This window comes from Vicia villosa, linkage group LG5, assembly GCF_029867415.1.
Source record: "Vicia villosa cultivar HV-30 ecotype Madison, WI linkage group LG5, Vvil1.0, whole genome shotgun sequence".
NCBI classification, from domain to species: domain Eukaryota; kingdom Viridiplantae; phylum Streptophyta; class Magnoliopsida; order Fabales; family Fabaceae; genus Vicia; species Vicia villosa.
In genome coordinates, this window is record NC_081184.1 from 75852516 (window position 1) to 75878471 (window position 25956).

The following is a 25956-nucleotide window of genomic DNA, read 5'->3' on the forward strand; positions in this document are numbered from 1 at the left end:
TTTTGGGAAAATGCATGAAACCAACATTGATCAAAAATGATTTTTTTTCCAAAAGAGGCCAAGTTTTCATGATCCAAACATGTTCCCAATAATGTTAAAGGGCTTCCAAGACCAACATTGGGCCCATAACATTTTTATTTCTTTTTAAATTTAATTTTATTACCTTTAAAATTAAATTAAAAAGAAATGGTGGAAGATCATTATCCAAAGCTTTTGTCTCTTGCTTGAGTCACCAAGGTAGCTTAATTTCTGCAACAAAGAGATGGTACTGCAGGCCTAGAGCAAGAGGGTGAAGAAAATTCAAAGCCATGGCCAAAGAATTCAAAGATTTTTATATTAAAAAATTCAAAGGTTCAAAGATCATCAATGCAATATAGCTTAGCTTTGTAGCACATTCATTGCTTATAAATGAAGTAGAACACTTCAGTAAGAGGACACACACGAATTCAGAATCAAATCCATGCTTGTAACACACTTGTATCATACTTGAAATTTTGCAAGAAATTTGAAATTCGAATTTTAAGTTTCAGCTCAATTCAATCCAAATTAAATACTTAAACACGATCCCTGAACATCATTGAACCTTTCCAAATCAATTTCAAGCCTTGAAGCTCACTGAATCGAGCTCAAAAGCTCACGGTTTGTCCAAACTGAAATTTACAAAAATACTATTATTCATGCATATTCAATAAGATGTAATCCCATATTTGTGTTTAGTTTTGTGCCCTGATCGTTTCTGGAGCTTTAATTTAATTTTTATGAAGGTTTGAAGCATATACCATTTTAGGGTTCTTGGAGCTCGAAATGGGATCCTTCGATTTAAGCAAAATTAGAATAAACCAGAGGCATATTCAAGTTCAGTGGATCTGGACTAGTCAAATGGACATGTCACAAAATATTTTTGTATAGGTTTGCCCCTATTCGTTATTTTGCAGGGATGAAGGAGGTGTATTACAGCGCTTTTGGTAAAAAACGCTGTTAAAAGTATAGGCGAGAGGAAGAAGACGACGAGGTGTCATCTCCTGATTGGCTGATTCAAATTGGTTCGCGCCCGTTTTGATTTTCATTTGCAGATGGATCACGTGTGACATGAAACACGCGTTAGCATGTACCCTCGTACCATCAGTCCTCAGATCTCATTAAAGTTTCATCCAACTTGCCAGAAGCTACAGCGCACCATGGACTCTCAAAGCTTTGCCACACAGAATCATAATTTAATATATTTTCTATTTTATTTAATTCTCTTTGTGAAATTATTTAAAAATATTTTTAAAAATCAGAAAAATACACAAAAAATATATTCAGGTTAATAAAATATTGTATTAATTTTTGGCACAAAAGTATTTTATTTTTCTTAATAATTAATATATTTTGTTTAATTAATCAATATATATTCATATATTTCATTTAAATTATTTCTAACCTATCAAAAAATCAGAAAAAAAATATTTTATTTTATTAAATTGAGTTTATATATTATAAACTAATTTTGTACATATTTAGAATATTTTCCTCTTTAAGTTTAATTTATGTGTATAATTATTTGTATAATTATATGTTAATTAACTTAATAATTTCAAAAAACAATTTCAAAAATCCCAAAAAAATTAATTTTATTTTAAAATTAATTAACAAGCAATATGAACATATTTTAGACTTAATTTTTAGGTTTAAATTTTATTTCTACCTTTTTCTCATTTAATTAAATTAATCATGCATTAATTCTAATTAAAATCAATCATCAAAAATCAAAAAAACATTTTCCCTTTATCTTATTGAAATTTAAATTCATAGATAAGTGTATAGGTTCTCAAATTCATGTAAATAGCGTAGTTTACATTTCCCGCACAATCGATGTAATAGCGTAGATTTACTTTCCGCATTTTACATTCCCGCACTTTAATTTCTGTACATATAAAACTGCGTGTATGTCAAGAACAAAAACTGAAGCGCTAGATCACTAATCTCAAAGACAAATATATCTGAAACAAAACACAATCACACTTGCACCTCTTAGGGTAATCCCTCCGTTACTCTTTCCAAAATCAATTCTATTGTTTCAAATGCAATTCAAATAATTTCTTTCTGTATCCAGTCAAAGAAAATTTTCTAAAAAAAAATAGGAAAGGACCTTATGAACTTAGGGTAGATCTCCTAATTGCTTGCTCAAATCAAACAAAACAACAAATGTTTCACATATCACTGTTTTTCAAACAAAACTTTCAAAAAAAGACAACATTTTGTATATATCCAAACAAGGATCATTACGAAGCTAAAGATCTTTTTTCAAAACATCTTTCGAAAGATAAAACACTTTGTATACATCCACACAAGGATCATTACAAATTTAATTTACAAAGGTATTTTAAAACCACATACAAGCATTTCAAAGCAAGACAAATGATTCAAACAAGTGAGCTAAGCAATTAAGAGCCCATGGATAACTGTTATACCCTAAAATTTGCCCGCATCTTTTACAGAAAGAAGGCAACAGACTTCTGTCTAAAAATTGGGAGTTTCATATAATCTTGATTTTATTTCATAAATATCCTGATTTTATGAATACTCAGTTTTTAGAATTTTTTTATACGGTATTTTGGTTCGCTGTTGAATTTATTCTTACACAAACGCCAAGTACCGTTTATTACTTCACACACGCTGTTTATAAGAGATTTATTTGCAGATAAATAGTACTGACGCAATTGGTACATAATTAAATTTTGCAGGCGCAGAGTCCGGGGATTCAGACTGTACTGGTAACAAGTAAATTATTATTAGTTTTGTTTTCCCACTAATTTTTGTACTATATTATTATTTTCAAAATCTCTTCCTTTCTTTTCAAATCTCTTTCTTTCAAATCAAATCTTAACTTTATTCTATACATCTCTCTTTTCAAACCCTACCATACACTTTCTTTCAAATCCTACTACCACTCAAATTTTCCTTTTTTGTACGGAATAACTTCATTCCCCAACGTCTCTATCCTTCTTTTCACTCTATAAATACCTCTCATTTTTTTCATAAATTCTCACATCAAATTTCAACTCATTTCTCAAACTTCTACCTCATAATTATTTTCTCTTCTTCCCCGGAAAAAATGGCAAAGTGGATGGATAACGTGTTTTCTTATGGTCATCACTGTTTTGGTGGTGATCATGTCCTTTTTTTGTGTGCATAGTCCTGAAAAATGCGGACCTGGGTTGCTTACACTCCCGTTCATCTATATGTTGTTATTTATAGCATGGCTTTTTAATCGTCATTTTTAAAGTTTGTCGTATCTTTCGCTTTCAAATAATGTACCGTTTATTTTATTTGTCATACTGTTCATTTTATTATGTAATATTTGTACTGTCAGTATTAAATATCGTACTATCTATCGTACTGTCGTTTAATTATCAAGATAATATTATGTGTGTTTTCTGCTAGTTAAATATTTATTTTTCTGTGCATTAAATATTTTTCAAGGTTATTATCGGTAATTTCGTTCGCGTACAGTATATTTTATTTATTTATCATGTTTGTGTTTTTCTAACAACTCATGTAAATAAATTTTCACCATTAACACAACAAAAAACAAAAAGAAAAAATTAACTTTAACTGTTGAATTTTCACTTTAACTATTACGTTAATGCTCGGACAGCCAGTTGACAGTCAAACCCGCTGACAGCACGATTCTCCGTGTTTTGTACCATCAATCAAATCAATCTTTTGCATTTCAAAATTCCAAGATTTTTGTTCTAGAAGTCTTCTGATAATCACATGATCAGCAGAGACTCAGCACTGCACTCAAAATCATCCACCATAGCTCACAGTTTGCACAAATAAAAACTAACACGAATTCAATCATACATGCATGTTTAGCAAGATGTAAATGCCTATTTAGGTTTAGATAGGTGCTCTGAACGTTTCTGGAAACTTAATTGGTGTTTGGACACCTGTATGAGCACTTACCATTTTAGGGTTTTTGAGTTCAAAAAGAGGGATTCATGATTTAGGCAAAATTACAGGTTCTAAGTGGTACTATTGAATTCGTATGAACTAGACGAATCGAACCATGACCTCGCGCCAAATTTATTTTGTGTCTAACCCCTATTCGTGTTGCACAGGTGTAATAGATTGAAGCTTTTTACAGCTCCCTGTAAATGAGCGGTGTAAAAGGCCTTTCTGAGGAAGAAGATGAGACGTGGCTTCCTCCCATTGGCCAGAGCGCGCGCGTTTTATTTTTTTTTAAATCTCTGATTCAGTGCTTTGCAGGTTCTATACGTGTCATGCATCATCGCTTGGTGACCACATGATCAATCCTGTCATCTAATCCAACGCCCTTGACTGCCAGTCTATGCCATGGACTTTCCCATCAGCCACACTTGAATATGAATTTTATATTTTTCATTTTATTTAATTTTCGTTGCAAAATTATTTAAAAATAGTTTTAAAAATCAGAAAAATACACAAAAAATATTTTTAGGTTGACAAAATGCTATATTAATTTTTGACACAAAAATATTTTATTTTTCTTAATAATTAAAATATTTTGTTTAATTAATTAGTATATATTTATATATTTGCTTTTTAATTATTTTAACCTATCAAAAAAATATTTTCTTTTTATTTAAATTAAGTTTATATATTATAGACTAATTTTGTACATATTTAGAATATTTTTCTCTTTATGTTTAAATTATTTGTATAATTATTTGTATAATTATATATTAATTAGCTTAATAATTTCCAAAATAACTTCAAAAATCCCAAAAAAATTAGTTTCATTTTAAAATTAATTAACAAGCAATATGAACATATTTTAGACTTAATTTTTAGGTTTAAATTTTATTTCTAATTCTTAGTTTTTTAATTAAATTAATTATGCATTAATTTTGATTAAAATCAATCATCCAAAAATCCAAAAATACTTCCCTTTATCTTATTGCAATTTAAATTCATAGATAAGTGTATAGGTTGTCAAAATTCATGTAAATAGCGTAGTTTACATTTCTCGCACAATCGATGTAATAGCGTAGATTTACTTTCCGCATTTTACATTCCCGCACTTTAATTTCTGTACATATAAAACTGCGTGTATGTCAAAGATAATAACTGAAGCGTTAGATCACTAAATTCAAAAGACAAAAATATCTGAATCAAAACACAATCACACTTGCACCTCTTAGGGTAATCCCTCTGTTACTCTTTTCAAAATCAATTCTACTGTTTCAAATGCAATTCAAATAATTTCTTTCTGTATCCAGTCAAAGAAAATTTTCTAAAAGAAAATAGGAAAGGACCTTATAAATTTTAGGGTAGATCTCCTAATTGCTTGCTCAAATCAAATCAAAACAACAAATGTTTCACATATTCACTGTTTTTCAAAACAAAACTTTCAAAAAAGACAATACTTGGTATATATCCAAACAAGGATCATTACGAAGTTAAAGATCTTTTTTCAAAAACATCTTTCGAAAGATAAAACACTTTGTATACATCCGCACAAGGATCATTACAAAGTTAATTTACAAAAGTATTTTAAAACCACATACAAGCATTTCAAAGCAAGACAAATGATTCAAACAAGTGAGCTAAGCAATTAAGAGCCCATGGATAACCATGGATACAAAGGGGTGCTAATACCTTCCCTTTGTATAACCTACCCCCGAACCCAAAATCTCTTAAAGGTCTTTTTCTGTTTCTTTTATAAACCTTTCCTTATTTGGATAAAATAAAAGTCGGTGGCGACTCTCTGATTTTCAAAACTCAAAAATAAAAGAAGAGTCAGTTCGTATCTCACGAGAAAAATCCGAGGACGACAGAACTGGCGACTCTGCTAGGGAATTCAAAAACAAAATGTTTTCAAAAGGGGTTACCTTAGAGTTTAGATCACTTCGATGTTTTCAATTGCTTGTCTTGATTGTTCTATTTTTCAAAGGTTTGTTTGGGTATTTACTTGTGTGAAAGATTCTAACCCGAATCTCGAGATACCTTAAGTATGTGACAATAGACCAAAGAAACTGTACGGCATGTACCGATACGGTTGATCTGGTAGTCACCGTTAGTGCGACACTTTGGTCTGTACTGATATCCCTTGAAAACGATCAAGGAGTATGTTAGGCTTCCGAAATGTCATTAAACACTAATTTGTCTTAGAACCTTTAGTTGAACTTGACTTGTGGCCTATTAAGTGACTAGCTTTGAAATTGATCGAAGTTAGTTATCCTCGAGGAATGTCTTGATCGGCCGTCTGAGCGCCGTATTGAGATGTTGTCTCCAAGGATCATATAACCCGAATACTATTTTAAGAAAGGTTTAAACCAACACAAACTTCAGTGGGGAGGGTATCACCTATCAACCTCATGCAAGCGTTTAAACCTAAGGCTATTGTTTGATTTGTTTGTGTTTTCCACATGTTTGACATCATGACATCATAAGCATCATAAACATATCATTTTCTCATTAATCATTTCAAGGATCGAAGAGTTTACCTTTGTTCTATCGTTGCAGGTAATGGCTCCCGCTACCAGAGATTATATCCGGATCAACATCTCAACAGTACCATCTGAACTTAAGGACTTAATATCAGAATTTCCCAGAAATGCTCAATTCACTGAAAAGCACGGTCACCTACTCCATTTGGTTACCTCAAAATTTGAAGAAGACATGATACGGGTCCTGTTCCAATTCTTTGATCCCGAACATCATTGTTTTACATTTCCTGATTACCAGCTAGTACCCACCTTGGAAGAATTCTCTGAACTGATTGGGTTACCTGTTCGAGATCAATTACCTTTCACTGGTTTAGAAAAGATTCCAAAACCTGAAATAATTGCTGCTGCCTTACATTTACGAAAGTCAGAAATCGAGTCCAATTGGGAAACAAAGAGTGGAGTCAAGGGTTTGCTCGCTAAGTTCTTAATGGAAAAGGCTCGATTACTACTAAAAACAGAAGTTACCTAGCTTTTGAAGAAGTTGTGGCTCTTTTGGTTTACGGGTTGGTTTTATTCCCTAATCCCGACCAATTCATAGGTGTGCACGTTATCAACATTTTCTTAACCCGCAATCCGGTACTTACCTTGTTGGGAGACATTCTACATTCTCTACACACTCGTACTATGAAAAAACGAGGAACTCTTATGTGCTGTGTACCACTACTGGCTAGATGGTTTACATTACACCTTCCCCGATCAGTGTTGAGAAACGAACAAAGGATGCAATGGTCTCGCAGGATTATGTCTTTGTCTCATTCAGATATCCGGTGGAACAACTTCTTTCAAAGAGACATCACTCTCATTGACCATTGTGGGGAGTACCCTAATGTGCCACTCCTTGGCATTAGGGGAGGCATCACCTACAACCCCTCTTTAGCTTTGCGCCAATTCGGATATGCACGAAGAAATGGTCCTCATGACATGATTATCCGTGGCATTGTGTTCGACTACGAAGATGATTCCCAAAGATATGGACGAAGGTTTATACATGCGTGGGGCAGTGTCTACAAAGTAGAAAGCAAGATTTTAGGACAATGGAACTCTATTCCCATGGAGCCTTACCTCAAATGGGTGCGAGCTCGTGCTCAGAAATTCATCATGCCATATCCCGCTATTCTACCTGTGACTATTGAGCCAGAAGTCGAAGGGGACGAACCTCGAGTTATTCTACATCCGGACATGCCAACTGACCTGGAAGAGCTGCAGAAATCTTGGGTTCAACTAAGAGAAGAAAGAGACACCTTCAAAGCACACTGTCAAGACTATGAGAGGAAAGTGTTGGAGCTCACCAGACAACTCCAGGAAGAACAGTAGATCAACACGTTCTTGGGAGCAAAGATAAAGCGTCCATGGGAGGCTTGAAGAATCCTTTATTTTCTTTATTTTATCTTGTAAGCCCGAAAGAGGCAAAGAAAAGAAAAAAAAAGAAAAAAAAGAAAGAAAAGAAAAAAAGAAGAAATAAATTGTTTGACTAATAAATGTTTGTTTCTCTTTTGTTTAAACAAATCTAAATTCTAAGATCCTTGAAAACATTGCATATACATTTCAATCATAAACATTGCATAACAGGTTCACATGACAGGTTTCTCATCTCCTCGCTGTTTATTTCAGTTAGAAGGGATGGATTCCGAAACAAGTATCAAGAATCTCGAAGCACAGAACGCCCAAGTTCAGATAGCAATTCTGGAGCTAGCAAAGGGGCAACAAGAACTGAAAGCCCTGATGATCAAGAAGAAAAAGAAGCCCAAAGGATCTGTAGGCTTAAGTCACCTTGCGAGGAAAGTCAAAATTCCTGTCAGGAGGTCCAAAAAGGCGCCGATCCCTGAAGTAGTCGGTGAAGGTGATCAAGAAGACAACCACAGCAACCAGGGTTCTGCCAAACACTCCCTCTCTTCAAACGAAGAAGATTATCATTCCGAAGACGAACAGGGTGATAACAAATATCAGCTATTGGAAGAACGCATGAAAGCTATGGAGATACAGAAAATACCTGGTTTAGACTTCAATGATCTTGGACTCGTCTCAGATATTGTTATCCCTCCAAAGTTAAAAGTTCCTGTCTTTGCAAAGTATGATGGAGTCTCTTGCCCAAAGCTGCATCTAAGGTCCTATGTGAGGAAGATACTACCTCATACGGCAGATAACAAATTGTGGATTCATTTCTTCCAGGAAAGTCTGTCAGGTACACAACTCGAGTGGTACTACCAACTGGAAAGTGCAAAAGTTCACACCTGGGAAGATCTGGCTGCTGCTTTCTACAAACAGTATCAATATAACGCTTACCTTGCACCAACTCGTACTCAGCTACGGGGCATGACTATGGCACCAAAAGAAAGTTTCAAAGAGTATGCACAAAAGTGGAGAGATCTAGCTGGAAGGGTTCAACCACCCTTATCTGATCGCGAGTTGGTCGACATGTTCATGGGTACTTTAACTGGACCTTTCTACAGTCATTTGTTGGGAAGCTCGTCGTCAGGTTTCACTGACCTAATATTAACTGGAGAGCGTGTTGAAAGCGGTATTCAAAGTGGAAAAATTTAAATAGGCTCCTCCTCTGGTACTACAAAGAGGCCCATCAATGGGAGAAATGAAGTCAATACAATGCACAGTCAGAAAAGTCGCAAAAGTGAGCATCACCAATCTGTAGGGGCTGTTCTGACCTCTGCGTCTGCACCTCAAAAAGATCAACCGCTGAAGTATACGCGTCGACCAGATGCACCAAGAAGAAATTTCACCAGAATCAATATGCCAATCTCTCAAGCATTGCAGCACTTGTTAAAAGCAAATCTGATCACATTGAAAGACCCTCCAAAGAATGTCAACACTTCCTCTCCGAGTTATCGCCCCGATGCAACATGTGCATACCATTCTAACTGTCTAGGAGATGACGCAAATCACTGTTGGGCCCTGAAAAATAAAATACAAGACATGATAGATACTGGGGAAATTGAATTCGATCCTCCAGAGACTCCAAATGTCATCACTGCACCTATGCCAAAACACGACAAGACCGTTAATGATATCATAGACACTGTTTATATATATGATGTGAGAGAATTGTCAACTCCGCTCCTTGAAGTCAAAAGAAAGCTAATACGAGCTGGTTTCTTCCCAGGTTGTGACCCTGATTGCTTTTATTGTGCACACCTACCCAATGGTTGTGAGAATTTGAAAATAGGAATTCAAAAGTGAATGGATCGTCGTATCATTATATTTGAGAGGCTCCCTTCTATGGACGATCTATGCGAAGTTTCTTCAAATGGGATGAGAATAGAGGACGTCTCAGTGGTTTCTAACATACCATTGAAAATCCCTACCAAAGCTCCTTTCAAAATTTCTGCTGCACCCAGAGTGGCATCGGTAATCATCACCAGTCCGACTCCATTTCCATACTCCTTAGACAAAGCTGTCCAGTGGAATTATAACACTAATGTCTATGTCCATGGAGTTAAGCAAGACACCTTGACTGAAGAGGCCATGAATTTTACTACTCCAACTGTCGATAATATTGTGGGGACTAGTAAAATTACAAGAAGTGGAAGGATCTTTTCACTAGAAATTACTCCAAATGTTGCTACTAATCCCGTCCAGGTCCCAGTTCCTAATCAAGATATCAACGCTCGAGGCAAAGAGCCACTAGTTGAACCAGTTCAAGTACCTGTGGAAGTCACTATTGAAGATCCTTCGAGGCAAGAAATGGAGGAAATATTGAAAATCATCTGCAAAAGTGATTACAATATTGTCGAACAACTAGGGCACACTGCTTCAAAGATTTCAATGCTGTCTTTCCTAAAATATTCAGAAGCTCATGCCAAGGCCCTGATGAAGTTCCTAAAAGCTGCACATGTACCACAGGAGATTTCAGTCGACCAATTCGAAAATTGTGTTGCCAGTCTAACAGTGAATAACGGTCTCGGTTTCTCTGATGCTGATTTAACCCCTGCTGGGAAAAATCACAATAAAGCCCTGCACATCTCTATTGAATGTAACGGCACCACTCTGTCTCATGTGCTGGTAGACAACGGTTCCTCTTTGAACGTGTTACCAAAAGCAGTACTGGAAAAAACTTGACTTCAAAGGAGTTGTGTTACAACCAAGCGATGTTGTGGTATGAGCCTTCGACGGGTCAACAAGAACAATGTACGGAGAAGTTAAGCTCCCAATCAGAGTGGGCTCTCAGATCTTTGATTCTACCTTTTACGTGATGGAAATTCATCCAGCATACTCCTGTTTACTAGGACACCCTTGGATACATGAGGCAAGCGCTGTAACTTCTACCCTGCATCAGAAGTTAAAGTATCCCGTAAAAGGCAAGGTCGTCACAGTTTATGGCGAAGAAGAATATGTGGTTAGCCACCTGAGTAACTCCAAGTATGTTGAGATGGATGGTGAATTCATCGAAACCCCCTGCCAATCTTTTGAGGTGGTCCCTCCAAATGTCTCTACTGCCAAACATATTTCTGCTACTCCTGCTACAAAAATAACTCCAACTATGGCTTCTCTCAAAGATGCTAAAGCTGTGATCGAAGAAGGTGGTTGCACAGTATGGGGATAGAAAGCTTCTAAGAAGATTTGCCGCCAAATTCTTTCTAAGTAATGGAATCCTGTACAAACGAAACCATGACTAGACTTTTGTAACTCGGTGAACTGACTTTTGTTTTAATAAGCAACAATGTTGCGGTGAGCAAGAGTCGCCACCGACTTTTATTTTATCCAATTAGGAAAGGCATAAAAGAACAGGAAAGACCTTCTTTGAAAAAAGATTGAGTTCGGGGGGTAGGTTATGAAAAGGGAAGGTGTAAGCACCCTTTTCATCCGTAGTTATCTACGGGCTCTTAGTTGCTTAGCTCACTTTTGTTTGTTTGAAATGTTTTGAAAGATGTCGTGTGTGTTTAGAAAAACGATTTGATTTTGAGAATGTCTAAAAAGACAATGTTAGAAAACAGGTGTGTGAAAAGCATTTGATTTGAATTGTTGTGAGCAAGCACTTAAGAGCTACCTACCCTAAGTTCGAAAGGTCCTTCCCATACTTTAAAGTTTTCCTTGGGCGATAGTACTATCCATACCATTTGAAGGTAGGTAGTCCTATACATTGGATATGCGGGTCATCGAAAGGTCATCGAATCGTCATAGGGGCTATCCATACCATAAAGAGGGTAGGAAGTCCTATGAGATGTGAATAGTCATAAAGGCAACCAGTAGAGATACCTTAGCAACCCGAAGGGATTATCATCATTTATCGAAGGCAACTCGAGGGACTAGATCATATTTATCGTAGGCAACTCAAAGGGACTATGATATTTATTTCGAAGGGTCAATGATGATTTTGAATCGTAGGCAGCATGTGCTAAGGTATCCCTACACTTCGAGGGACATGACTATTATTTTCCGAAAGGCAACCGAGAGGGGAAACCCTAAAGGTGAGTGTGTGCAAAAGTAAAGAAGTGTGTTTAATTTCAGATATTTTAATCTTTGAAGTTAGTGATCTAACGGTTGATTTTAATCTTATCATACAATCCTATTAGCCATACATCTAAGCAGTATATCACAGTTATATGGTGCGGAAAGTAAAAAGCAGAAAGAAAAATCCTACGCTATTACATGGCTTCGGGATGGGGAGTACATAATTAAAAACGAGGATAAAATTATTACAGATCCCAAATGAAAGTAAAAATATATGAGGATTAAGTGAAGTTGTAAATGTCCATGATAATAATTCGGAGGCCTCAAGATTAGTACCTAAAAAAAAAAACAAGAAAGTGTCAGAAAAATAACATAGAATAATGAAGTAAAAATATGAATCCGAAATTGATTAAACGAGAAATTTAATTAAAAAGAGAAATCATTTTCTTTTTTGTATTTTTAATATGAAAAATCAAATCTAGTTCTAGTATTTTTTTATTTTTTTATTTTATATACAAATGAAAGAAGAGAAAATAATTATTCTAATAAACAAGAAATAGAATAGATAAAACAAAATTAACATGGGCTGAAAAGTAGTGAAATGGGAGTGCATATATAAATCCAGTTCGGGCTTTGCTTACAGAATCCGGCCCAGTTTATCTCATGAGAGGAAAAGGGAGGTGAAGCTATTAAAATGGTAGTGTGGATTATAGTTGGGTCAGGTTACACTCTTGGTGAAAGCCCAAACAGACTAAGTTGGCAAATGAGAAACCTTTGGGAACACATAGGGTCCGCCTCCCTTCATCACTCGATTCTCTCACTCAGTTTTACGTTGAACCAACAAAAGCAACAATGTCTATTTGCTCTCACCCAGTCTCATTTCTCAAACTCAGTGAAACCTTTTTCTTTCTAATTGAGTAATCAACAACAAATTAACTTTTTCTGCTCGATTCAAATAACATCAACAATATCTATTCCTCAATCAAGCACAAACAAGTTTTAACAGAATAAGGTTCAAGCCAAATAACGACATACGGAATCACGCATTCAGAATATTGACAAACAGCAACATGTCGGCTTTAGCGAATCGGAAGCAACAATCAATCAATAAAATAGAATCGAAAGAGAATGAGTTACCAACGGATTCAGATATTTGATGTTGTTGCCGCGAGTAGCTCAGATCCATCGCGGCGATGTTGTTGATCTTTACACATGCTATTGAATGTTGTTGTTTAATGACGTTAGGGCGATTGATATTGAGCGGAACTGATGCGATGTTGTTATTGATTGGAAGCGTCTGTGTGCAGGGGTGGCCCTGAGCACGGGCTCGCGGGGCGGGAGCCCAGGGCCCCATAATTTTAGGGGCACTAAATTTTTTTCTTATCCCTATATATATATTAAAAGAGAATTTTCTATTATAAAAATACTTGCTGGAATTAAAAAAAAATACTGGTTAACAAAATTATAGGGGCACTACAATGTCAAAATTAATAAAAGAATGTAATTTCTCATAAATAAAATATACAGTAAAATAAAATCAATTAATTCCACTAAAATAAAATCAATTAATATATCTATAATTTTAGCAACTAAAGAGTTTGATTGAGGCATTAAAATTAAAACACTGATATAGAATTTTTTTTATATTATTGATCTCAAAATTAAGAGTGAAACATTACCTTATAACTAGGCAAACAAGATAATGATCCCAAAATTAAGAGTGGAGTCGAATCTTTAGCAACTCGTGGAATTGTAAACTTTGAATTTTTAGTAGCTATGAGTATTTGGTTTGAATTGTTAACTGTTGTTAATGAAATTAGCAAAAGTTTGAAAAAAAAAAAGACATGCGTATTGATATGGCTATAGAACTAGTAAAAGGTTTGATCAAGAATTTGAAAAAATATAGAGAATCTGGATTTTTAAATGCTAAGGCTAGTGCTGAAAAGATTGGGAATGAAATGGAGATTGAATCTGTGTTTATTCAAAAACATCAAATTAGTAGAAAACAACATTATGAGTTTGTTGAAGAGTCTTTTCGAAATCATTATTTCTTATATATTGTAGATCAAACAATTGGCTCACTTGATAGAAGATTTTAGCAGTATAGCATATATGAAAGTATTTTTGGAATCTTGTTTAATATTGAAAGGCTTAGATCATTATCTGATAAGGGCTTGAAAGCATGTTGTAAACATCTTGAAACTTGTTTAAAACATGACGATTCTCCTCATCTTGATTGTGAAATTTTGTTTGAAGAATTGAAAGTTATTAGAGAAGTTGTAACAGTTGAATCAAAATCAAGCTATATGATATTGAGTTCTTTAAAGACTTTTAATTGTTTTCTTAATGCATGCATAGATTATAGAGTAATATTGACTATTCCTATCAGTGTTGCATCTACTAAAAGAAGTTTTTCTAAATTAAAACTATTAAAATCTTGTTTGAGATCAACTATGTCACAAGATAGATTAAATAGTCTTGCGTTCATTTCAATTGAAAATAATTTTTTGAAGAACCTTGATTATAAACAAACTATTAACGATTTTGCAACAAAAATGCTAAGAGGATGATATTTAAATAATTTTAAAAGTTTGGTCAATTTTTTTATAGGAAAAAAATGGGATCAAGAAGAAGAAGTCTCTTTATAGTGGTTTATGTTTTGATGTAGTATAAACATTGATTCAGAGATTCATATTTCTATTCTTTTTGCACAATATCAAATGAAAATGTGTTTTTTATCCAATTATTTCATTTATCTTTATGTATTTATTGTTAAAAAAATTATAGGGGCACCACTCTTTTGATTCGCCCAAGGCACCCAAATTCAAAGGACCGGCCCTGTCTGTGTGGATGGTGCTGATGTGATGAAACTGACGAGCTGCTTGTTGTTGGAAGCTGAAAGGTGAATAGAAGGTGTTACTCAGGTTATTCACTTCTCATTCTCGAATCCGCTTTAACCTGTTGTTGTCGGATTTTGAATTGAAGGTTCGCGTTGATGCTGAGTCGTGACTTGAATCGGTTTATTGAAGGACGCTCGAGTCGAGTTATTGGCTGAGCGGTGTTGCAGTTCTGATTGTTGATGGCTTCCGTTTTTTCTCTATATAGCAAATGAGTCTGCTCTGGTTCCAGTATTTTTGCCTGGATTCACAACAAAGAAAGAAAATAACATTATTCTAATCCATGTTCTTATTATCCTTTTTTTTTGGCGACAATGTTGGGTTTTTTTTATAAATTTAAATTGCATGATGTTAGTGATACAAGGATTTGTGATGTGTGAGGCAGAAAGCAGACACAACTTATTTGGTTATATCAGTAAAATTAGTTTGAAGCAAAAACTTGTTGTGAGCTTGTTGTTAACGTGCAATTTTTACCGGTTACATGGTGTAAAATTATAAACGATGGTGAAAATAGTTTTTTTATTTCGGTAGAGACTAGATCGTAAAAAGAAAAGTGTTATTCACTTGCTAGAAAAAAATGTTTGATAGAAAAGGGTTTGACTATATATACCCACACAAAGGCTTTATGTTCAATGTTTAGGAAAGTTATGCGTATTGTTGCTGAATGAAAAATCGATTTTGGTTTTATAGTTAAAAGTGAAGAAGAAGAAAACCATCAGCATAATCATCATTTGGTGTAAAAAGATGAAGTTAAAAAATTAAACGGTGGGGGGCCTCATATAAAAATCATCGGCCAAAAGTTTGAGAAAAAGTTTTAAAAAACGGGAAGGCCTCATAGATTAATCATTGGCCAAAGGAGGAGTTTTTAAAAAAACGTATAAAAAACTTTGAACAAGAAATATGTAAATAAAAAAATGAGAATTATTAGGAAATTGTTAGGATTGTTGATCGGTTGATGGAGGAAAGTTTCAGGAAATTGTTGATGAAAAAAGATGGTGGAGAGGTGCCTTTTTATAGGCTGAAAATTAGGTCAAAATAATCCTAAAAAGGAAAAGATACAACCCAGAGGCCCATGGACCTTCTATTTGCAAGTCTTTCATTCTTACCAATTGTGCTATGTTATTTATTTGAAATAAAAAGCCAATTGAAAGTATATGAAGTATCGACCAGCATTTTCTATTTATTAAAATATAAGCAATTTAAGAGTAAACTACTATATTTTTAAAATAGACTTTAAATCGAATATTTATAAAATTCAGGATTTCAATGTAAATGAACCCGAGATTTTATAAAATCCAATTTTTTGAAATAGTTTAAAATTTCGAAAAGTGTGGGCAAATTTTGGGGTATGACAACTTTGCTTCGTTGTGTGAACAAGAAGGAAGCAGAACAGATTATGGAAGGCATACACGATGGTGCTTTTGGTACTCATTCAAGTGGACATACAATGGCTAAAAAGATTCTGAGAGCAGGTTATTACTGGTCTACCATGGAGACAGACTGCCATCATCACTCCAGAACTTGTCACAAATGCCAGATATATGCCGACAAAGTACATGTACCTCCAATCCCATTAAACGTCCTGACGGCTCCTTGGCCCTTTGCAATGTGGGGTATTGATATGATTGGAGAAATCAAACCTACTGCCTCCAACGGACATCGCTTTATCCTGGTCGCTATTGACTACTTCACAAAGTGGGTAGAAGCAGCCTCGTTTGCTTCAGTCACCAAGAACGTTGTGGCCCGATTTATCAAGCATAATCTCACTTGTCGGTATGGCATCCCTGAAAGGATCATCACAGACAATGGCACAAATTTAAACAACAGGATGATTACTGAACTCTGCACGCAGTTCCAGATCAAACATCATAATTCATCCCCATATCGGCCAAAGATGAATGGCGCGGTAGAAGCTGCCAACAAGAACATCAAAAAGATCATACAAAAGATGACAGTAACCTACAAAGACTGGCATGAGATGTTACCTTTTGCTCTTCATGGTTATCGCACATCAGCGCGTACTTCAACAGGGGCAACTCCATTTTCCTTAGTCTATGGTATGGAGGCAGTTCTTCCAATTGAAATTCAGATTCCTTCCCTAAGGATTATGAAAGAAGCTGATCTAGACGAAGACGATTGGATTCAGACTCGGTTGGACCAAATAAACTTGATTGATGAGAAGAGGCTCGCAGCTATTTGTCATGGTCATTTGTACCAGAAACGTATGATCAAAGCCTTCAACAAGAAAGTCAAAAGTCAGGCATATCAGATCGGTGATTTGGTTGTCAAACGTATCATTTTACCACAAGGTGACCCCCGAGGCAAGTGGACTCCCACTTATGAGGGACCATTTGTAATCAAGAAGGTATTCTCCGGCGGAGCCATGTTGCTTACCACTATGGACGACAAGGATTTCCCACACCCTGTAAATGCGGACATAGTCAAAAAGTACTTCGCTTAAAGAAAAGCTCGCTAAGTTGAAAACCTAAAAGGGCGACTTAGGCAAAAAAATGAGCGTCTCGGTGGATTGAAAACCTGAAAGCGCGATCCAGGCAAAAGTTAGAGACTAAAAAATAATAATTATCCCGGTAGGCTGAAAACCTGAAAAGGCAGCCTAGGCAAAAGTTAGGAAATAAAGTGTACGACTATGTCCCGTTTGGCTACCCACTCACCTTCAAGGTTCAACACATCAAAGGCACCAATCAGTCCAATCATTTTCTTCCAACAAGTGAGGGATGAGATACTCGAAGACAGATTGGCAATAGCAGAATTGAAACTTGACTGGATTGTTTTCACATAGCTATCTCCCTTTATAAGTACTTTTCAAAGTTTTATGACAATTTCCTACTACTAGGATTTTTGTCTCCTTGTACTAATCCGCCTATTATGGTTCTCTTTCAAAATCAATATAGTTCATGCTCAAAATCAATGTTTTCACTTTTTCTGTTTTGAACATATAAACATCCCAATGATAATTTTGAATGAACATATGCATTTGAATATGACTGATGTTTATAAGAAAACAGGAATAGCATTCAGGTAATGTCCCAATCATCTGGACATCATCCTGAAACCAGCATCGGGAGAAAAGTTCTCCAACAGAGATATGTTTCTTGGCAAAATCATCAATGAGATTTTTCTCTCCAACAAAGTGATTTGAGAAACCTTATTCCCCAGCAGGGCTGTTCAAGATCACTATCTCCAGAAGGTTTGATCCTCCACACCGAGGCTTGGTCAAATAGTGCATCGGAGGATTACGCATCTTTCTTATTCCCACTCAAGGTGCATCAAAATCAGAACTTTCAAATTATCCTTCATCCTCGAACGGTAGTCAAATATCCCTCAACAGAACACCCTGGTCCGTAAGGAAGTTCCCCAGCTGAGTGTACTCGAACAAGATAGTAAAGATCATCAACAATCATAATGCCTTCGTTTCCAAAATAGCAAGCAGGGATTTATTTTCCCTATCAGAAGTTTGATACGCTCTAAATTGCATAAGTCATACATCATACGCATATTCATACATAGCATATAATGTTTCATGACAAACGCATACATAACATGCACGTTTCTCATTTAGTTTGAGAATCTCAACATATACATTACATGCATCATGACATTGCATGTCACTAACTTGGTTTTTCAGGTAGACGAATATTCACAGCAAATTTATTCTCAATCACATGCAGTGTTCCCCTGGATTCTATTCAGACGAACATTCCTCTCAGATATAATCAAGCCAAAGATTCATTCTGAAGAGATCTCTCTTTCCAAGTCACCTATCAACTCAAAACAAGCGACACAGATCAAACTCGATACCTTGGACGGTTCCTAAATGATCTACCTTCAGATCAAAGTCGATACCTTGGACGGTTCCTAAATGATCTACCTTCAGATCTATGTCGATACCTCAGACGGTTCCTTAATTATCTACCTTCAGATCTAAGTCGATACCTTAGACGGTTCCTTAAAAGCAGTCAATCTTCAAGATCCAAAGCGGATACCTCAGACGGTTCCACAACGATCAACCTTCAAAGATCTAAAGCTGATACCTCAGACGTCTCCACATAGATCAACTTTCAAAATCTAAAGCGGAAAAACTTTGGACAGTTCCGTAACGATCAGCCTCCAAGACTTAAAGCGGTAACCTCGGACGGTTCCGAAATGGTCAACGCAGAGGTTTTCAAATCCTTCATCAAGATATAACCAATGGATTCATTCTGATGAATAAATCATCAACACATTCGCTAGATGGCATCTGAAAGCCCATCTCAGGTAATGTTTTGATCTGCCAACGACATTTCTCAGACAGCACTCAGTGCAAATTCCAGCATCACTTCTGGCAGAGGTAAGTGCAAATTTTCAGGGCATCTAAATATTCAATCATCTTCTACCTTCAGATTCCAATCGGTCTCTTCAGGTTTAAGAAGATTGAATAGGGGCAACTGTTATACCCCAAAATTTGCCCGCATCTTTTTTAGAAAGAAGGCAACAGACTTCTGTCTGAAAATTGGGAGTTTCATATAATCTTGATTTTATTTCATAAATATCCTGATTTTATGAATACTCAGTTTTTAGAATTTTTTTATACGATATTTTGGTTCGCTGTTGAATTTATTCTTACACAAACGCCAAGTACCGTTTATTACTTCACACGCGCTGTTTATATGAGATTTATTTGCAGATAAATAGTACTGACGCAATTGGTACAAAATTAAATTTTGCAGGCGCAGAGTACGGGGATTCTGACTGTACTGGTAACAAGTAAATTATTATTAGTTTTGTTTTCCCACTAATTTTTGTACTATATTATTATTTTCAAAATCTCTTCCTTTCTTTTCAAATCTCTTTCTTTCAAATCAAATCTTAACTTTATTCTATACATCTCTCTTTTCAAACCCTACCATACACTTTCTTTCAAATCCTACTACCACTCAAATTTTCCTTTTTTGTACGGAATCACTTCATTCCCCAACGTCTCTATCCTTCTTTTCACTCTATAAATACCTCTCATTTTTTCATAAATTCTCACATCAAATTTCAACTCATTTCTCAAACTTCTACCTCATAATTATTTTCTCTTCTTCCCGGGCAAAAATGGCAAAGTGGATGGATAATGTGTTTTCTTATGGTCATCATTGTTTTGGTGGTGATCATGTCCTTTTTCTGTCTGCATAGTCCTGAAAAATGCGGACCTGGGTTGCTTACACTCCCGTTCATCTATATGTTGTTATTTATAGCATGGGTTTTTAATCGTCATTTTTAAAGTTTGTCGTATCTTTCGCTTTCAAATAATGTACCGTTTATTTTATTTGTCATACTGTTCATTATATTATGTAATATTTGTACTGTCAGTATTAAATATCGTACTATCTGTCGTACTGTCGTTTAATTATCAAGATAATATTATGTGTGTTTTCTGCTAGTTAAATATTTATTTTTCTGTGCATTAAATATTTTTCAAGGTTATTATCGGTAATTTCGTTCGCGTACAATATATTTTATTTATTTATTATGTTTGTGTTTTTCTAACAACTCATGTAAGTAAATTTTCACCATTAACACAACAAAAAACAAAAAGAAAAAATTAACTTTAACTGTTGAATTTTCACTTTAACTGTTACGTTAATGCCTAGACAGCCAGTTGACAGTCAAACCCGCTGACAGCACGATTCTCCGTGTTTTGTACCATCAATCAAATCAATCTTTTGCATTTCAAAATTCCAAGATTTTTGTTCTAGAAGTCTTCTGATAATCACATGATCAGCAGAGACTCAGCACTGCACAAAAATCAGGTACGCTTAACTGTCTCCTACACAAACAGTCCTTGACTAGGGTTTTTTGATTTTTTTCAGGAGAACAAGTTTTTTGAGACCTCAAATGGATTTCATGAACCTCCATATGTCTCAAAGTACCACCAGACAAATTTTCAAATTTCAATTCACTCAGACGCACAGTCAGCAGCTCAAACAGTCAACAGACGACCAGTTTGACCGAAAAGTCAACAGACAGTCAAAAATGAAATTTTTTGTCAACATCCATATTTTGTCAAAAGATTCATCATTTGATCAATGGTTGATCATAATTCATCAAGAAAAAGATCAAAAATCAACAAAACCCTAAGTTTCAAAATTAGGGTTTTCTCCTAAAAAGTCAACTGAATTTTGACCGGCCATAACTCTCTCCTCGTTCATTCAAAAAATTCCAATCAAAGCTTGTTTTGAAGGAAATTCAATTATCTTTAAAATGCAATTGATCCCATGGTCATTGGATTCACCATTTGAAAAATATGAGCTCAGACATTATAGGTCATTTTCAAAGTCAACAAAAAGTGGTTTTTTGTAAAAGGCCATAACATCAAGATAAATTCTCCAAATGAAAAATAGTTTCCAAAGTAGCTTGTAGAGGACATCTTGAGGTTTCTAAAAAGTACAAGAACTCCTTCATATGATCAAAATTGAGGGATTTATGCCTTGTTGAAGTTGGCTATTTTTTGGGAAAATGCACGAAACTAACATTGATCAAAAATGTTTTTTTTCAAAAGAGGCCAAGTTTTCATGATCCAAACATGATTCTAATGATTCTAAGGTCCCCCCACGACCAACCTAAGGCCCATAACATTTTTATTTCTTTTTTAGTTTAATTTTATTACATATAAAGTTAAATTAAAAAAGAAATGGTGTGAGATAATGATACAATGCTTTGTTCTTAAGCCAAAGCCATCAAAATTGATTCAACTCTGCAGCATATAAGTACATGGCAGGCCTAGAGCAAGAGGGATGAAGAAATTCAAAGCCATGGCCAAAGAATTCAAAGTTTTTAATATTAAAAAATCAAAAGTTCAAAAAGCAATCAATGCTTGATAGCTTAAGTTTGCAGCACATTCATTGCTTATAAATGAAGTAGAATACTTCATTAACACAGACACACGAAATCTGAATCAATACTATGCTTGTATCACTCTTATAACCACTTGAAATTTTGAAAGAAATTTGAAATTCAAATTTTAAGTTCAAGCTCATTTCAATACAAACTAAACACTCAAACACGTTCCCTGACCTCCACTGAATATAACCCAATCATTTGCAGCAAGCAAAGCACTCAAAATCATCCACCATAGCTCACGGTTTGCACAAATAAAAACTAACACGAATTCAATCATACATGCATGTTTAGCAAGATGTAAATGTCTATTTATGTTTAGATAGGTGCTCTGAACGTTTCTGGAAACTTAATTGGTGTTTGGACACCTGTATGAGCACTTACCATTTTAGGGTATTTGAGTTCAAAAAGAGGGATTCATGATTTAGGCAAAATTACAGGTTCTAAGTGGTACCATTGAACTCGTATGAACTAGACGAATCGAACCATGACCTCGCGCCAAATTTCTTTTGTGTCTAACCCCTATTCGTGTTGCACAGGTGTAATAGATTGAAGCTTTTTACAGCTCCCTGTAAATGAGCGGTGTAAAAGGCCTTTCTAAGGAAGAAGATGAGACGTGGCTTCCTTCCATTGGCCAGAGCGCACGCGTTTTATTTTTTTTAAAATCTCTGATTCAGTGCTTTGCAGGTTCTATACGTGTCATGCATCCTCGCTTGGTGACCACATGATCAATCCAGTCATCTAATCCAACGCCCTTGACTGCTAGTCTATGCCATGGACTTTCCCATCAGCCACACTTGAATATGAATTTTATATTTTTCATTTTATTTAATTTTCTTTGCAAAATTATTTAAAAATAGTTTTAAAAATCAGAAAAATACACAAAAAATATTTTTAGGTTGATAAAATGCTATATTAATTTTTGACACAAAAATATTTTATTTTTCTTAATAATTAAAATATTTTGTTTAATTAATTAGTATATATTTATATATTTGCTTTTTAATTATTTAAACCTATCAAAAAAATCAAAAAAAAATTTTATTTTTACTTAAATTAAGTTTATATATTATAGAATAATTTTGTACATATTTAGAATATTTTTCTCTTTAAGTTTAAATTATTTGTATAATTATTTGTATAATTATATATTAATTAGCTTAATAATTTCCAAAATAACTTCAAAAATCCCAAAAAAAATAGTTTAATTTTAAAATTAATTAACAAGCAATATGAACATATTTTAGACTTAATTTTTAGGTTTAAATTTTATTTCTAATTCTTAGTTTTTTAATTAAATTAATTATGCATTAATTTTGATTAAAATCAATCATCCAAAAATGCAAAAATACTTCCCTTTATCTTATTGCAATTTAAATTCATAGATAAGTGTATAGATTGTCAAAATTCATGTAAATAGCGTAGTTTACATTTCTCGCACAATCGATGTAATAGCGTAGATTTACTTTCCGCATTTTACATTCCCGCACTTTAATTTTTGTACATATAAAACTGTCAAAGATAATAACTGAAGCGTTAGATCACTAAATTCAAAAGACAAAAATATCTGAATCAAAACACAATCACACTTGCACCTCTTAGGGTAATCCCTCTGTTACTCTTTTCAAAATTAATTCTACTGTTTCAAATGCAATTCAAATAATTTCTTTCTGTATCCAGTCAAAGAAAATTTTCTAAAAGAAAATAGGAAAGGACCTTATAAATTTTAGGGTAGATCTCCTAATTGCTTGCTCAAATCAAATCAAAACATCAAATGTTTCACATATTTATTGTTTTTCAAAACAAAACTTTCAAAAAAGACAATACTTGGTATATATCCAAACAAGGATCATTACGAAGTTAAAGATCTTTTTTCAAAAACATCTTTCGAAAGATAAAACACTTTGTATACATCCGCACAAGGATCATTACAAAGTTAATTTACAAAGGTATTTTAAAACCACATACAAGCATTTCAAAGCAAGACAAATGATTCAAACAAGTGAGCTAAGCAATTAAGAGCCCATGGATAACCATGGATACAAAGGGGTGCTAATACCTTCCCTTTGTATAACCTACCCCCGAACCCAAAATCTCTTAAAGGTCTTTTTCTGTTTCTTTTATAAACCTTTCCTTAATTGGATAAAATAAAAGTCAGTGGCGACTCTCTGATTTTCAAAACTCAAAAATAAAAGAAGAGTCAGTTCGTATCTCACGAGAAAAAACCGAGGACGACAGAACTGGCGACTCTGCTAGGGAATTCAAAAACAAAATGTTTTCAAAAGGGGTTACCTTAGAGTTGAGATCACTTCGATGTTTTCAATTGCTTGTCTTGATTGTTCTATTTTTCAAAGGTTTGTTTGGGTATTTACTTGTGTGAAAGATTCTAACCCGAATCTCGAGATACCTTAAGTATGTGACAATAGACCAAAGAAACTATACGGCATGTACCGATACGGTTGATCTGGTAGTCACTGTTAGTGCGACACTTTGGTTTGTACTTATATCCCTTGAAAACGATCAAGGAGTATGTTAGGCTTCCGAAATGTCATTAAACACTAATTTGTCTTAGAACCTTTAGTTGAACTTGACTTGTGGCCTATTAAGTGACTAGCTTTGAAATTGATCGAAGTTAGTTATCCTCGAGGAATGTTTTGATCGGCCGTCTGAGCGCCGTATTGAGATGTTGTCTCCAAGGATCATAGAACCCGAATACTATTTTAAGAAAGGTTTAAACCAACTCAAACTTCAGTGGGGAGGGTATCACCTATCAACCTCATGCAAGCCTTTAAACCTAAGGCTATTGTTTGATTTGTTTGTGTTTGCCACATGTTTGACATCATGACATCATAAGCATCATAAACATATCTTTTTCTCATTAATCATTTCAAGGATCGAAGAGTTTACCTTTGTTCTATCGTTGCAGGTAATGGCTCCCGCTACCAGAGATTATATCCGGATCAACATCTCAACAGTACCATCTGAACTTAAGGACTTAATATCAGAATTTCCCAGAAATGCTCAATTCACTGAAAAGCACGGTCACCTACTCCATTTGGTTACCTCAAAATTTGAAGAAGACATGATACGGGTCCTGTTCCAATTCTTTGATCCCGAACATCATTGTTTTACATTTCCTGATTACCAGCTAGTACCCACCTTGGAAGAATTCTCTGAACTGATTGGGTTACCTGTTCGAGATCAATTACCTTTCACTGGTTTAGAAAAGATTCCAAAACCTGAAATAATTGTTGCTGCCTTACATTTACGAAAGTCAGAAATCGAGTCCAATTGGGAAACAAAGAGTGGAGTCAAGGGTTTGCTCGCTAAGTTCTTAATGGAAAAGGCTCGATTACTACTAAAAAACAGAAGTTACCTAGCTTTTGAAGAAGTTGTGGCTCTTTTGGTTTACGGGTTGGTTTTATTCCCTAATCCCGACCAGTTCATAGGTGTGCACGTTATCAACATTTTCTTAACCCGCAATCCGGTACCTACCTTGTTGGGAGACATTCTACATTCTCTACACACTCGTACTATGAAAAAACGAGGAACTCTTATGTGCTGTGTACCACTACTGGCTAGATGGTTTACATTACACCTTCCTCGATCAGTGTTGAGAAACGAACAAAGGATGCAATGGTCTCGCAGGATTATGTCTTTGTCTCATTCAGATATCCGGTGGAACAACTTCTTTCAAAGAGACATCACTCTCATTGACCATTGTGGGGAGTACCTTAATGTACCACTCCTTGGCATTAGGGGAGGCATCACCTACAACCCCTCTTTAGCTTTGCGCCAATTCGGATATGCACGAAGAAATGGTCCTCATGACATGATTATCCGTGGCATTGTGTTCGACTACGAAGATGATTCCCAAAGATATGGACGAAGGTTTATACATGCGTGGGGCAGTGTCTACAAAGTAGAAAGCAAGATTTTAGGACAATGGAACTCTATTCCCATGGAGCCTTACCTCAAATGGGTGCGAGCTCGTGCTCAGAAGTTCATCATGCCATATCCCGCTATTCTACCTGTGACTATTGAGCCAGAAGTCGAAGGGGACGAACCTCGAGTTATTCTACATCCGGACATGCCAACTGACCTGGAAGAGCTGCAGAAATCTTGGGTTCAACTAAGAGAAGAAAGAGACACCTTCAAAGCACACTGTCAAGACTATGAGAGGAAAGTGTTGGAGCTCACCAGACAACTCCAGGAAGAACAGCAGATTAACACGTTCGTGGGAGCAAAGAGAAAGCGTCCATGGGAGGCTTGAAGAATCCTTTATTTTCTTTATTTTA